The sequence below is a fragment of the Callithrix jacchus genome, chromosome 22 (genome assembly GCF_049354715.1).
Source record: "Callithrix jacchus isolate 240 chromosome 22, calJac240_pri, whole genome shotgun sequence".
Classification (NCBI taxonomy): Eukaryota; Metazoa; Chordata; class Mammalia; order Primates; family Cebidae; genus Callithrix; species Callithrix jacchus.
This window is the reverse complement of record NC_133523.1, coordinates 31,441,713-31,454,068: the sequence shown is the minus strand read 5'-3', so window position 1 is coordinate 31,454,068 and position 12,356 is coordinate 31,441,713. Positions and strand designations below refer to the sequence as shown.

The following is a 12,356-nucleotide window of genomic DNA, read 5'->3' as shown; positions in this document are numbered from 1 at the left end:
GGCATGCGCCACCATGCCCAGCTAATTTTCATATTTTTAGTAGAGACGGGGTTTCACCTTGTTGACCAGGATGGTCTCGATCTCTTGACCTCGGGATCCACCTGCCTTGGCCTGCCAAAGTGCTGGGATTACAGGCGTGAGCCACCGCGCCCGGCCTCCAGGCCACATCTTGCTTGCTGGTACAGTTTCAGGGTCAGCAGAAGATGCTGGGATGACCAAAGTCAGGAGATGGGGCGGGGTGGATACAGGGAAGTGGCTGGAATGGCAGGGAGGGGTTGGGGTGGGGACTGTGGGACCTTAGGCCTGGTCATCACCCGCTCCCTGCCCTGGGGAGAATGAGAACTGGCTCCCAGGCATCAGGCTGAAGTTTCCCAGCCAGGCTCATTCCATGGGTGCTGAGTGAGATCCAGATGGCTGGGTCTGCAGAGTGGGCGCTGTTGGGGGCGGCGGCCTCCCAATCCAGATAAGGCCCCCTTCACTGTGCTAGTCCCCCTCCCCCTTCCCTCCTCCCTCTCCTGCTCCTCCTCCTCCAGGCATTCCTTCCGGATGGGGTCTGTGCAGGCCCCCCCATGGTCCCAGTTGGGGGTGCCCCCTCCCCTCAATTCCGCCTTCTTAGACAGAGGGACTTTTGTCTGGGGGCTGGATGGAGAACAAGGATTCTTTGAGCGGTTGGCGGAGGATTGGGGTCACGGGGAGGGGTAGGGCCAGGAAAGGGGAAGCTTTGCCCTGGCCACCAGCTGGACTCCAGGCGACCCCAACACCATCGTGGGGGCAGGGAGGAGGGCCACAGGGCCAGGCCAGGGAGAGGCAGCTGCTGGGAGCATGAAGCACAGGACAGGAAAAGGGGGTTCGGGTCAAGGCTCTGCCAGGAACTGCCCTGCTGGGGACACAAAGAAGGACCCCCCCCACCCCAGTTCTCATCGTGGAGGGATGGGGCGGGCAATACTTGCCCAGAGCTACACCCTTTCTCTCTGTGGTTCCCTGGGGCAAGCTGTCAATCCCAGGCCTTCCCTAGACAAGGACAAGGCTCCCTCCTACCCCTGTGAAGGAGGGGTCAGTCCCCACAAGGAAGAGGGGCCCTTGGGATAGGGCTCCAAGCAAGAGCCCCAGGAAGAGATAGAAACAGGAAGGAGAGGCCTGGGGGCCAAGTCAGTGTAGCTAAGGGGGTCTTTGTGTCTGGGCAGATAGCATCTTCCCCAGACCCTTCAAGCTTGATTGTGTCTGGGACAACCCCTTGGGGGTCTTGGGAGTGGAATGGTTTTCCCTCTGCTGGGAAGCCTGGGAACTGCAGGCAGCCGAGAGCAAGTCGTGGTGTGTGCAGGATAGCTGGGGGGGTCGGGGGTGCTCTGCCTTTCACCTGAACAGGGTGAACTGGAGAACGGTTGTCTAAAAATCCTGGAGGAACCCGACTGCCTGTGGATGGATACAGAAGTACTTTCCAGACAGACTGCTAAGGGAAAAAATAAAAATAAAAACAAGGTGTAGGGAAACCCTGGAGTGTGCTGTCGTTTGTGAGCGGTAACGTAATGCATATGCATATACTTCTAATGAATAAAATATTTTTGGGGATTGGCATCCAGGGCTGCTTCTGGGGAGGGGAACTAGGAGGCTGGAGGATGGGGTGGAAGTGAGACTCACTCAGCATCACAAGCCCTCTTATAGCTTTTGAATTTTGCATCCTGAAAATGTACTACCTTAAAGAGGTTTAATTTTAAAAATTGGGTTCAGATTTTTTAAAAATTTTCCAGGTCAAACAAAACACATCTAAGGGCTAGTTTCAACCCAGGAACCAGCAATTATAGCCTTCTGACAATCTCTGAATGTTCTGTAGTTTTAAACACCATGATCTTACATTCTGATGTACAGATGTTTACGGAATTTTACCCAACCCAGGTCAACCATAAATTCTTCCTGGGCTGGACGTGAACATGCTGCATCCAAGTGTGTGCTGGGCTGGGCTGGGGTGGGCTGGGGTGGGGCTGGGGCTGGGCTGGGCTGGGGTGGGGTTGGGGCGGGGCTGAGGCTGGGGCTGGGGCTGGGGCTGGGGCTGGGCTGGGACTGGAGGATTCAGAGACCTCAGTGTAATGAGCACACAGAGACCCTTAGAAAGGGCTATGGGACCAGGCGAGGTGGCTCACGCCTGTAATCCCAGCACTTTGGGAGGCTGAGGCGGGCAGACTATGAGGTCAGGAGTTTGAGACCAGCCTAGGCAACATGCTGAAACCCCATCTCTACCAAAAATAAAAATTAGCCGGGCATGGTGGTGAGCACCTGTAATCCCAGTTACTCGGGAGGCTGAGGCACAAGAATTGCTTGAACTCGGGAGGCGGAGGTGGCAGTGAGCTGAGATCGTGCCATTGCACTCCAGCCTGGGTGACAGAGTGAGACTCCATATCAAAAAAAAGAAAAGAAAAAGAAAAAAAGAATAAGAAAGGGCTGTGGGAACGGAGTTTGTGCAGTCACTTGCCCCCTATCAGGAATGAGGTGTCCTTTGGAGTGAGTCTTCTGGCCAATTTGACGTCAGTTATGTTTTAAAGGCACAGAGGTAATAGGTTTATATATTAATATATTGCATATAATATAGATAATAAACATATTTGAAAAAGGTCCTTATTTTGCTTTTGGAATTATTTGGCCCCAAAGAACCTGTCGAGGCTGCAAATGGCTGTGATTTCTCCATATCCTGGGAATTCTTGCAAAACGAAAAAACCAAACCTACAAATAGTTTCTGAACATGACAGGGTTTTCAGGAACACCGAATTGAAGCACAAAACCAAAGCCATAGCATGCTATACCACCACTGATTCAAACTTTTATTGATTTTGTCTCAATAATTTCATTGCTCTTTATTTAATTAAGGCTGGGAGTGTTTCTGCAGGCTCCTGGCCCTAGAGAGGGCAGCTGGAGGCACCCCCAGCCAGGAGAGGGTGCTGGTTGGGTGGTCTGCTGCCTGCAGACTTTGCAGGCAGAGTCTGAGCGGCCAGGCTGACTGCCTGAGAGGTGTGGTCACAGCCATATGCAAGGTCCCGCTTCCTGGGCAAGATGGGGCTAGAGAGGTCAGGGCCTCCCAGGTTCAATCCATTCTCCTGCCTCAGTCTCCTGAGGAGCTGGGACTACAGGCACGTGCCACCTTGCCTGGCTCATTTTTTGTATTTTTAGTAGAGACAGGGTTTCACCATGATGGCCAAGATGGTCTCGATCTCTTGACCTTGTGATCCAACCCGCCTCAGCCTCCCAAAGTGCTGGGATTACAGGCGTGAGGCACTGCACCTGGCCTCCATTTGCTTTTTTTGCGGTGCTATCTGCCTCCCCTGCTAGCACCTCCGTTCCTCTCAGGAATTTTTATCTGAATTATAGAACAGGGCCTGGCACATAGTGGGTGCTCATGAAGTATCTGTTAATTACCAGGCTGGGCACAGTGGCTCACACCCGTAGACCCAGCACTTTGCAGGGACCGAGGTGGGAGGATCCTTTGAGTCCAGGAGTTCAAGACCAGCTTGGGCAACATAGAAAGATCTCATCTCTAAAAAAATAAAAATAAAAATAAATTTAAAATAATTATAAAAAATACAAAAATTAGCTGGGCATGGTGGCACGCGCCTGTAGTCCCAGCTACTCAGGAGGCTGAGGCAGGAGAATTGCTTGAACCCAGGAGACGGAGGTTGTGGTGAGCCAAGATCACGCCATTGCACTCTCCAGCCTGGGTAACAAGAGCGAAACTGTCTCAAAAAAACAAAAAAAAAAAAAGAGAAAGAAAGGTTTTCTCCCCCACCCCCATCCGAGGAGGCCTTGCAGGAGCTGAGGTGGGGTGCTGAGGACAGAGCTGCTGATGGGGGCAGGGGGCATGGAGGAATCGATTTGTTGGCCAGCTTCCCCATCACGGCAGGGGAGGGCAGTGAAGCTCAGGTGTATGGCTGGGGATCCTGGGTGTGGGCAGGAACTACAGGGAAGCAGCAGAGGGCAGGAAACACATTTGTCACTAGACATCTGGGACAGGGACTATCTGGTTCAAGTGGGAGCCCTGCAGCCCCCTCCCAGCCTGACTCCGTCCCTAAGAGAAGGGTCTCAAACTTGAGGTCCCAGGGTGGAATCCAACCGTTACACCTTTCCTTTAGTTTACAAAGCGCTGCAAAAATGCAGAATCGCTAACATTTCAACAGCAGACGTTTCAACATAACAAGCTGTGTTTCCAGCATCTCTGGAAAGGCCTGGCCTAAAAGGACTCTCATTTCCACCTGGAAGCCATTGCTGGGGTGGCAGATCTATCACCCTGGGGTGACCCAGGCCCCAGCTCTGCCTGGTTTGAGGCTTCATGGGAGGGAGGCAGGCAGGATTGGAGGGAGGAAGGGAGGGAGGGAGGAACGGAGAGTGGAGCTTGGGGTTGCTCCATCCCAGACTTGCTCTGGTCACCTCCCATCTCAGACCTGCCTTCTACCTACAAGGCCAGGAGTACAGCACGGACCGAACAGGTGCAGCCTCGGAGGCGTCTCGGGGCGTGCAGCAGAGAACCCCATACTGTCCTCCCAAGTCCAGGAAGAGAGGGTGCATCCGCCTGAGGATCCAGGAAGAGAGTCCGGCTAATTTTTGTAATTTTTTAGTAGAGATGGGGTTTCACCATGTTGGTCAGGCTGGTCTTGAACTCCTGACCTCAAGTGATCTGCCCACCTCGGCCTCCCAAAGTGCTGGGATTACAAGCATGAGTCACTGTGCCTGGCCCTTAAAAATATAATATTAAAGTTAACACAAAATAATAAATCACAAGATAAAAAACACCAAAAGAGTGGAGGGAAAAGTAATGTTTGAACCAGGTAAACAAACAGTCAAGGCAACAGAATTTAAGTGAACTTAAGAAACTATATATTTATGTATATTACTATATAGTATATATTAAATATTTTATCTATATATTTTTGTCTTTTTCATACAAGCCTGTGTTCTTGTTGGCCCTCCCACAACGTTTCCCTTTTCCTTCCTCCTGGATCAGTTCTCCGTGGTCCACTGCCCCTCAGGCCCCAGCTCTCCTCCTTCCTGGCTGTGGATGATTTAACCCCTCCCGGCCCCCCAGCTCTGGCCCCGGCCCGGCGGGAGCTTCATGGCTCTGAGGCTGGCGCTGGGGCTGGCAGGCTCCCTCCTGGCTGCAGAGGTAGGACCATGAGTCTGCAATTCTAAGAGCCTGGCTGGCACCCTCTGCTGTGGGGAGGCACTGCCTGCTGGCAGCCGGGGCCCATCTCCACATCCCTTTCCCCCTGCACCCGGGCATCCAAGAAGGCAGTGCTGCACTCAGCCAGCGCCAGCGCCAGCACCACACCCCTGCTCAGGCCTGAGTCATTGACCTACAATTGCTGACTGTCTCTCTATTCTCAACCAACAACCCTGGCACTTGCGGCCTCAGGACTTAACTGCCTGTGGGGAGTTCTTCTTCCACTTGGGGAAACTGAGGCACCCAGGCTTAGTTGCTTGGCAGCAAGTCACCCAGTTTACGAAGGGGCAGTCAGGATTTTAACCCACATCTGGCGCACACACACCCTGTGTGATTGCGGGGGATCACGGGAGTACTAAAAATCAACAGGGGCCCATGTAACCTTGAGGGCCCCAGGAACAGACAGCAGGGTTTGAAGAGCAGATAAGACACCAGAGAATATTTCCAGAACCATCCACTTCTCCCCTCCCACTGCCCTTACCTGGCCCAGCCTCTGTCTCCTCCAGCCTGGAGGTCCTAGAGCCTCCTCCCTGGTCTGGCCCCGTCCCCCTCAGTCTGTTCCCACCTGCAGCCAGAGGGAGCCTGGGGCCACCTGAGCCCTGTCAGGGTCAGCCTGGCTCAGAGCACTGTCCTGGGAGCACCTCGCTCCAGGCAAAAGCCAAGTCCTCACTAGCCCTGTAAGTCCCTTCCATCTGGTCCCCATCACCTCTCTGACATCATCTCCTCTCCCCAACCCTCACTCCCTTAGCTCCAGCCATACCAACCTCCCTGCAGCTCCTCCATTGCACCAGGCACCATCCAACCCCTGCCGGGCTCACCCCTAGATGTGCACATGGACCTCTCTCTCCTCTTTCTTGGGGTTCTGCTCAAATATTACCTTCTCAAGGAGGTTTTCCTTGGCTTCTCCATTTAAAACCATGTTTTCCGTCTGGAAGCCACCACCGCCCCTCCCCGTCCTGTTGTGTATTTTCTTCCCTCACACGCTGCCTCCTGACACACTGTGTAATTCACACTTACTGGTCATGGCTATTGTCTCTCTCCCCTCTGGAATCTCAGTTCCACAAGGGAGAGATCTTGACCATTCCACCTGCTGCCATTTCCCCAGCACTGAGTCTAGGGTCTGGCACATAGTAGGTGCTCACGAAGTATTTAATGGGTGGATGAACGCCATTCTTTTTTTTTTTTTTTTTGAGGTGGAGTTTCACTCTTGTTGCCCAGGCTGGAGTATAGTGGCACAGTCTCGGCTCACTGCAAACTCTGCCTCCCAGGTTCAAGTGATTCTCCTGAGTAGCTGTGATTACAGGCACACCATGCCCAGCTAATATTTTGTTTTTTTTTTTTTTTGAGACAGAGTTTCGCTCTTGTTACCCAGGCTGGAGTGCAATGGCGCAATCTTGGCTCACTGCAACCTCCGCCTCCTGGATTCAGGCAATTCTCCTGCCTCAGCCTCCTGAGTAGCTGGGATTACAGGCACGCACCACCATGCCCAAATAATTTTTTGTATTTTTAGTAGAGACGGGGTTTCACCATGTTGACCAGGATGGTCTCGATCTCTCGACCTAGTGATCCACCCGCCTCAGCCTCCCAAAGTGCTGGGATTACAGGCTTGAGCCACCGCGCCCGGCCCTAATTTTCTGTATTTTTAGTAGAGATAGGTTTTCACTATGTTGACCAGGCTGGTCTTAAATTCCTGACCTTGGGTGATCCACCCCCTCAGCCTCCCAAAGTGCTGGGATTACAGGGGTGAGCCACCACACCGGTCTAATGAACGCCATTCTTGAGAGTTACCATATATCCCAGGCACCATCACAGATGAATCAGGCATGCCACTCTCCTTAATTTGGTCATAGCTTTGGGAGCACACAGTAGGCCTACAGACAGAGGGAAGGGACTCAGAGCCTGACAGCCTGGGTTCAAATCTTAGCTCCACCACTTTCTCCCTGTATGAGGTTAAGCAAGCAAGTATCCCTTTCTGGGCCTCAGTTTCCCCATCTGTACCACAGGGATAATATCAGCAGTCCATCTGCTGGGCTGCCCTTTGGAGTCAATGGGCTTATTGTGTGGGGTGCTGACAGCATGACTAATTCCAAAAGCTGGTTCCCTTCCTGGAACGGGGTGGAGTGGGAGGGGTGCGGCTGTGTGTTTTCCAATAGCCAACAATGAAACTCTTGTAGGCAGGGGCCCTTGGGCATGGAAAACACAGCCACCCCTGTGGGTTCTAGACAAAAGTTTCAGGTCTCAGAATGGAGCTTTATCAGGGGATTTACATTCTTCCAAGATTGTTAGGAAGAAATACTAGCTTGGAGGAACATCGGGACATGGGGGTGGGTTCCCCTTTTGCCCTCTCTCCCTGCAAGAAGTGGCTTCGAGAGGTGGGGGGTGGGGGCAGGGTCTCTCCCACCTACAACTCCTGAGGATAGGATTGGATTGGCTTAAGAAAACCTCTGGGCTGCAGTGATTGGCTCAGTGGGGTTAATCAAAGTGAGGCATTGGAATTTTTGTTGAGTACTTGGGGTAAGAAAAGATTTGGGTTTTGGACAATGGGGAATACACATGTAAGGACTGGAAACTTGGCAGTTATTATGCCACACAAGAAAAGCCATCCTGAGGACAAAGCTATTGCTACAGAGAACTACAGACCAAGAGAAATGCTGAGAAACTGGGTTAGCACCCTGATGAAACCATGCCTGATCTCCCTCTGGAATTTTCAGTTATGTAATTAATCTAAAAATCACAAAACACAATCTGTGACTGGTTTGAGTTAGTTTTTATGAGGCTTTCTGTTACTTGATTTTTGGATTTTTGGATTTTTGAGACAGAGTCTTACTCTGTTGCCCAGGTTGGGGTGCAGTGGCACAATCTTGGCTCACTGCAATATCCACCTCCTGGGTTCAAGCAATTCTACTGCCTCAGCCTCTCAAGTAGCTGAGGAGCTGGGATTACAGGTGGCCACCATCATGCCCGGCTAATTTTTTTATTTTTAGTAGAGACAGTGTTTCACCATGTTAGCCTGGATGGTCTTGATCTCTGGACCTCATGATCCACCTGCCTCGGCCTCCCAAAGTGCTAGGATTACAGGCGCGATCCACCACGCCTGGCCAAGGCTTTCTGTTATGTGTAACCAAAACAATCAAAGTGGCAGAGAACTTCTGTGGACCCAGAATCTCTACACTTTCACTGGGCCATGTCACATGATTTTTACTCAGTTTGAGCCAATGTATTTCTTTTAGCTTCAATCAGTTCAAGAGTCTCTAGATACCAATGAGTGCTTACCTCAGCCAAGTCAGGGCTCTCTCTGCAGACAAACCTGGGTCCCATGAACCTTGATAGACATCTTTGAAATGAACACACTGGGGCTGCTGGACTTGTTCTCCTTCCCAAGTTCCAGCTTGAAAAGGGGCCACAGGACTTGGTAAAAACAGAAGTGCAAGTGCCTGGAAACTCAACTCTTCCCATCAAAGGAGGCGACGTGGAAGTTGCTTCCCATGGAGCAGCCACACTCAATGGGGACACGCAGTCAATGCCACTGAACACAAAGCCTGGGTCACACTGGCAGCCATCCTGGCACGGAGTCGAGCAGCTGTCAGGCTGGGCAGGCCCGGTACAAGAGCTGGGACAGGAGGAGCCGCAGAGCTCGTAATGGCTGTGGAGAGGACAGGCCAGCTCTGGAAGAAAACAGGTGGGGGTTAAATAATTGGGAAAACATTACTATTCTGGAGCATTTCCAACCAGAAGAGGACCAAGGGAGCAGAGAGAGGGTGGCAGGGGCCAAGGGTAAGTCATAAAGGCAAAGGGGGGGCGGTGGAGGCATCAGCAGGATGTAGCATAATGATGGTGGTGTGATTATGATGGTGGTGTGATGGTGATGGTGATGGTGGTGATGTGATGGTGTTGATGGCGACGGTAATGATGGTGATGGTGGTGGTGGTGATAGCGGTGGTGGTGATGGTTGTGGTTGTGGTAACAATGATGGTGGTGGTGGTGATAATGGCAATGGTGATTATAGCAGTAATGGTGATGGTGGTGGTGATGATGATGATGTTAATGGTGGTGGTGGTGATCATAGTGGTGATGGTGATAGTGATATTGGTGGTGATGGTGATGATGGCAGTGGTGATGAAGGTGTGGTTGTGGTAACAGTGATAATGATGGCAGTGATGATAGTGATGATGGCAGTGATGATAGTGATGATGGTGGTGGTGATGGTGGTGGTGATGGTTGTAGCTGTGGTAAGGATGATGGTGGTGATGGTGATGATAGTAATGCTGGTGGTGATGGTGGTGGTGGTGATGTTAATGGTGGTAATGGTGGTGGTGGTGATGATGTTAATGGTGGTAATGGTGGCGGTGGTGATGATGTTAATGGTGGTAATGGTGGCGGTGGTGATGATGTTAATGGTGGTAATGGTGGCGGTGGTGATGATGTTAATGGTGGTAATGGTGGCGGTGGTGATGATGTTAATGGTGGTAATGGTGGTGGTGATGGTGGTAATCGTGGTGGTGGTGATGATGGTGATGATGGTTATGATAGTGATGATGATGGTGATGATGGTGATGATAGTGATGATGGTGGTGGTGGTGGTGATGATGTTAATGGTGGTAATGGTGGTGGTGATGATGGTTACGATAGTGATGATGATGGTGATGATGGTAATGATAGTGATGATGATAGTGATGATGGTGGTGGTGGTGGTGGTGGTGATGGTTGTGGCTGTGGTAACGATGGTGATGATGGTAATGCTGGTGGTGATGGTGGTGGTTGTACTAAAATGATGCTGGTGGTGATAATGGCAGTGCTGGTGGTGTGCACCACCATGCCCAGCTACTTTTTAATTTAATTTATTTATTTACTTATTGAGATGCAGTCTCACTCTGTTGCCCAGGCTGGAGGGCAATGGTACGATCTCAGGTCACTGCAACCTCCACCTCCTGGGTTCATGCAATTCTCCTGCCTCAGCCTCCAAGGTAGCTGGGATTACAGGTGCCCGCCACTATGCCCGGCTAATTTTTGCCACCATACCTGGCTAATTTTTGTATTTTTAGTAGAGACGGGGTTTCACTATATTGGCCAGGCTGGTCTCCAACTCCTGACCTTGTGATCCGCCGCCTCAGCCTCCCAAAGTGCTGGGATTACAGGTGTGAGCCGCTGCGCCCGACCCGTATTTTATTGTATTGTTTGTTTGAGACAGAATCTTATTCTGTCGCCCAGGCTGGAGTGCAGTGGCATGATATCAGCTCACTGCAACCTTCGTCTCCCAGGTTCAAGCAATTCTTCTGCCTCAGCCTCCCAAGTAGTTGGGACTACAGGCGAGTGCACGCACCTGGCCCCTGTGCATGCACCTGGCCCCTGTGCACAGGTGGGCGTTATCATAGGCTTAGCCCTCGGAGCAGGTGGCCGCCGCGGGGCAGATGCCGCAGAGCCGCGACCAGCGCGGATCCAAGCATTGCAGGGAGCTGCTGTGCTTCGCCACGTGGCGGCTGAGCCTGGAGTAGAAAAGGCGGTGGGTAAGGAAACAGGAACTGCAAGCCACACTTGCCCAATAACTATTGTGTAAACCAATAATTCTTTTTTCTTAAGGAGGTCTGAGATTGTTTCTGTTGTTTTAACTGAATGCCTCTGATAGATATAGACAAAAATGGGCGTGTAATCAGAAGAGAGGTAAAATGTGGAAATAAAGGAGGCAGAATACGTTTTTCCCTTGGGGCTGTGGGTTTGGGTGAAGGGTTAGGGTTCCTAGAACCCACGTCCTCAGAGCTGGGTGCTTCCCTGAGCCATGCCTGGGCTGCCCCTCCGCCGGTGGACCTGGGTCCCATTAACCTGGACAGACACCTCCAAGACGGGCATGAGGGGGCTGCTGGGTCTGTGCTCTTTTCCCAGCTGTACCCTGAAGAACGGCAATGAGCTGGAGGAGCCACAGGATTCGGCAAAGACGGACACACAGGTACCGGAGAACTCAACACTTTTCCCATCAATAGTGATGATATGTGAGTGCCCAGCTGCCTGGCAGGTGCCAGGGGAGAGCGGGTGGCACCCAAAGATGCCGCTGAGGATCCCACATCTCTGCCCTGGCCCACAGGAGGAGGGAGAGCAGTACATGGTATGGGTGGAAGCTTGGCAGTGGCAGAATTGCTCACAGTGCTCCCCAGCTCAGAGGACCTCCCCGGCCGGGTGACACCTGCCCCGCCATGGTGCAGCCATATTGGATGGGAGGCACACAGTCTGTGCCACTGAGCACAAAGCCTGGGTCACACTGGCAACTGTGCTGGCACAGTGTCGGGCAGCTGTTCGGCAGGTCAGGCTCAGTGCAGGAGCTGGGACAGGAGGAGCCCCAGAGCTCATGGTGGCTGTTTGGGGGACAGGTCAGCTCTGGAGGAACACAAGCCATTCAATGCAAGACGTCAACTCACTGCTCCAAGTTCAAGTGATGTTCCTGTTATCTCCCCAGGGCCCAGCTCGTGGAAAACCTCCATGGATACCTGTTGAAAGAATGAATGAACGTGTCGAAGCCTTCTCTATAGCACACATGTGTTCCACTTTAGCATCCACTACATGCTAGCGGGAGGCTGAGGTGGGAGGATCACTTGAACCCGGGAGCTGAAGGCTGCAGTGAGCCGAGATGGTGCCACTGCTCTCCAGCCTAGGTGACAGAGCAAGACTCTGTCTCAAAAAAAATCACACCCTAGGAACATCCTCGTGCAGGGTCCAGCCCTACAGGGTCCTGTGAGCCCCTCCCTACAGGTGTGGAGACGAGAAACTGTGGAAATAAAAGACACAAGACACCAAGAAAGAGAAAACAGAGTTTGGGCCCAGGGGTCCACTGCCAACCAAAGCACGGAATCCGGCAGCAGCCCCGACTGGCCTGGACACTCTGACTTATCGAGTACAAAGCCGGGGGCAGGGCAGGTAGGGCATGGCATTGGTGGTCAGTGATAGGGTCAGGTACATCACATGTCATCTAGGTAGGGGCCCAAGACTTTCTAGTAGCTGAGATGAGGTAAGGAGCATAATGCATCAGCACTTTTCCGTACTTGTCAAGAAGAAACAAAGCCATTAAGATTTATATTACTTTTACTGATGATCTCTTCTAAGAACAAAGGAACCAGGTGCGGAAGTGGAATATAAGAGTGGACATGGAACATGACCGCTGAAGCACAGC

The 12,356-nt window shown here is 52.0% G+C and overlaps 1 long non-coding RNA gene across 1 annotated transcript; it reads left to right on the top strand.

The window, feature by feature from the left end:
* The first annotated feature begins 8,829 nt into the window (after positions 1 to 8,829).
* On the top strand, positions 8,830 to 11,713 carry LOC118150256 (uncharacterized). Its single transcript, XR_004738302.3, has 3 exons — positions 8,830 to 8,974; positions 11,078 to 11,141; positions 11,646 to 11,713. It is a non-coding gene; the product is annotated as an uncharacterized LOC118150256 (long non-coding RNA).
* The last annotated feature ends 643 nt before the right edge of the window (positions 11,714 to 12,356 follow it).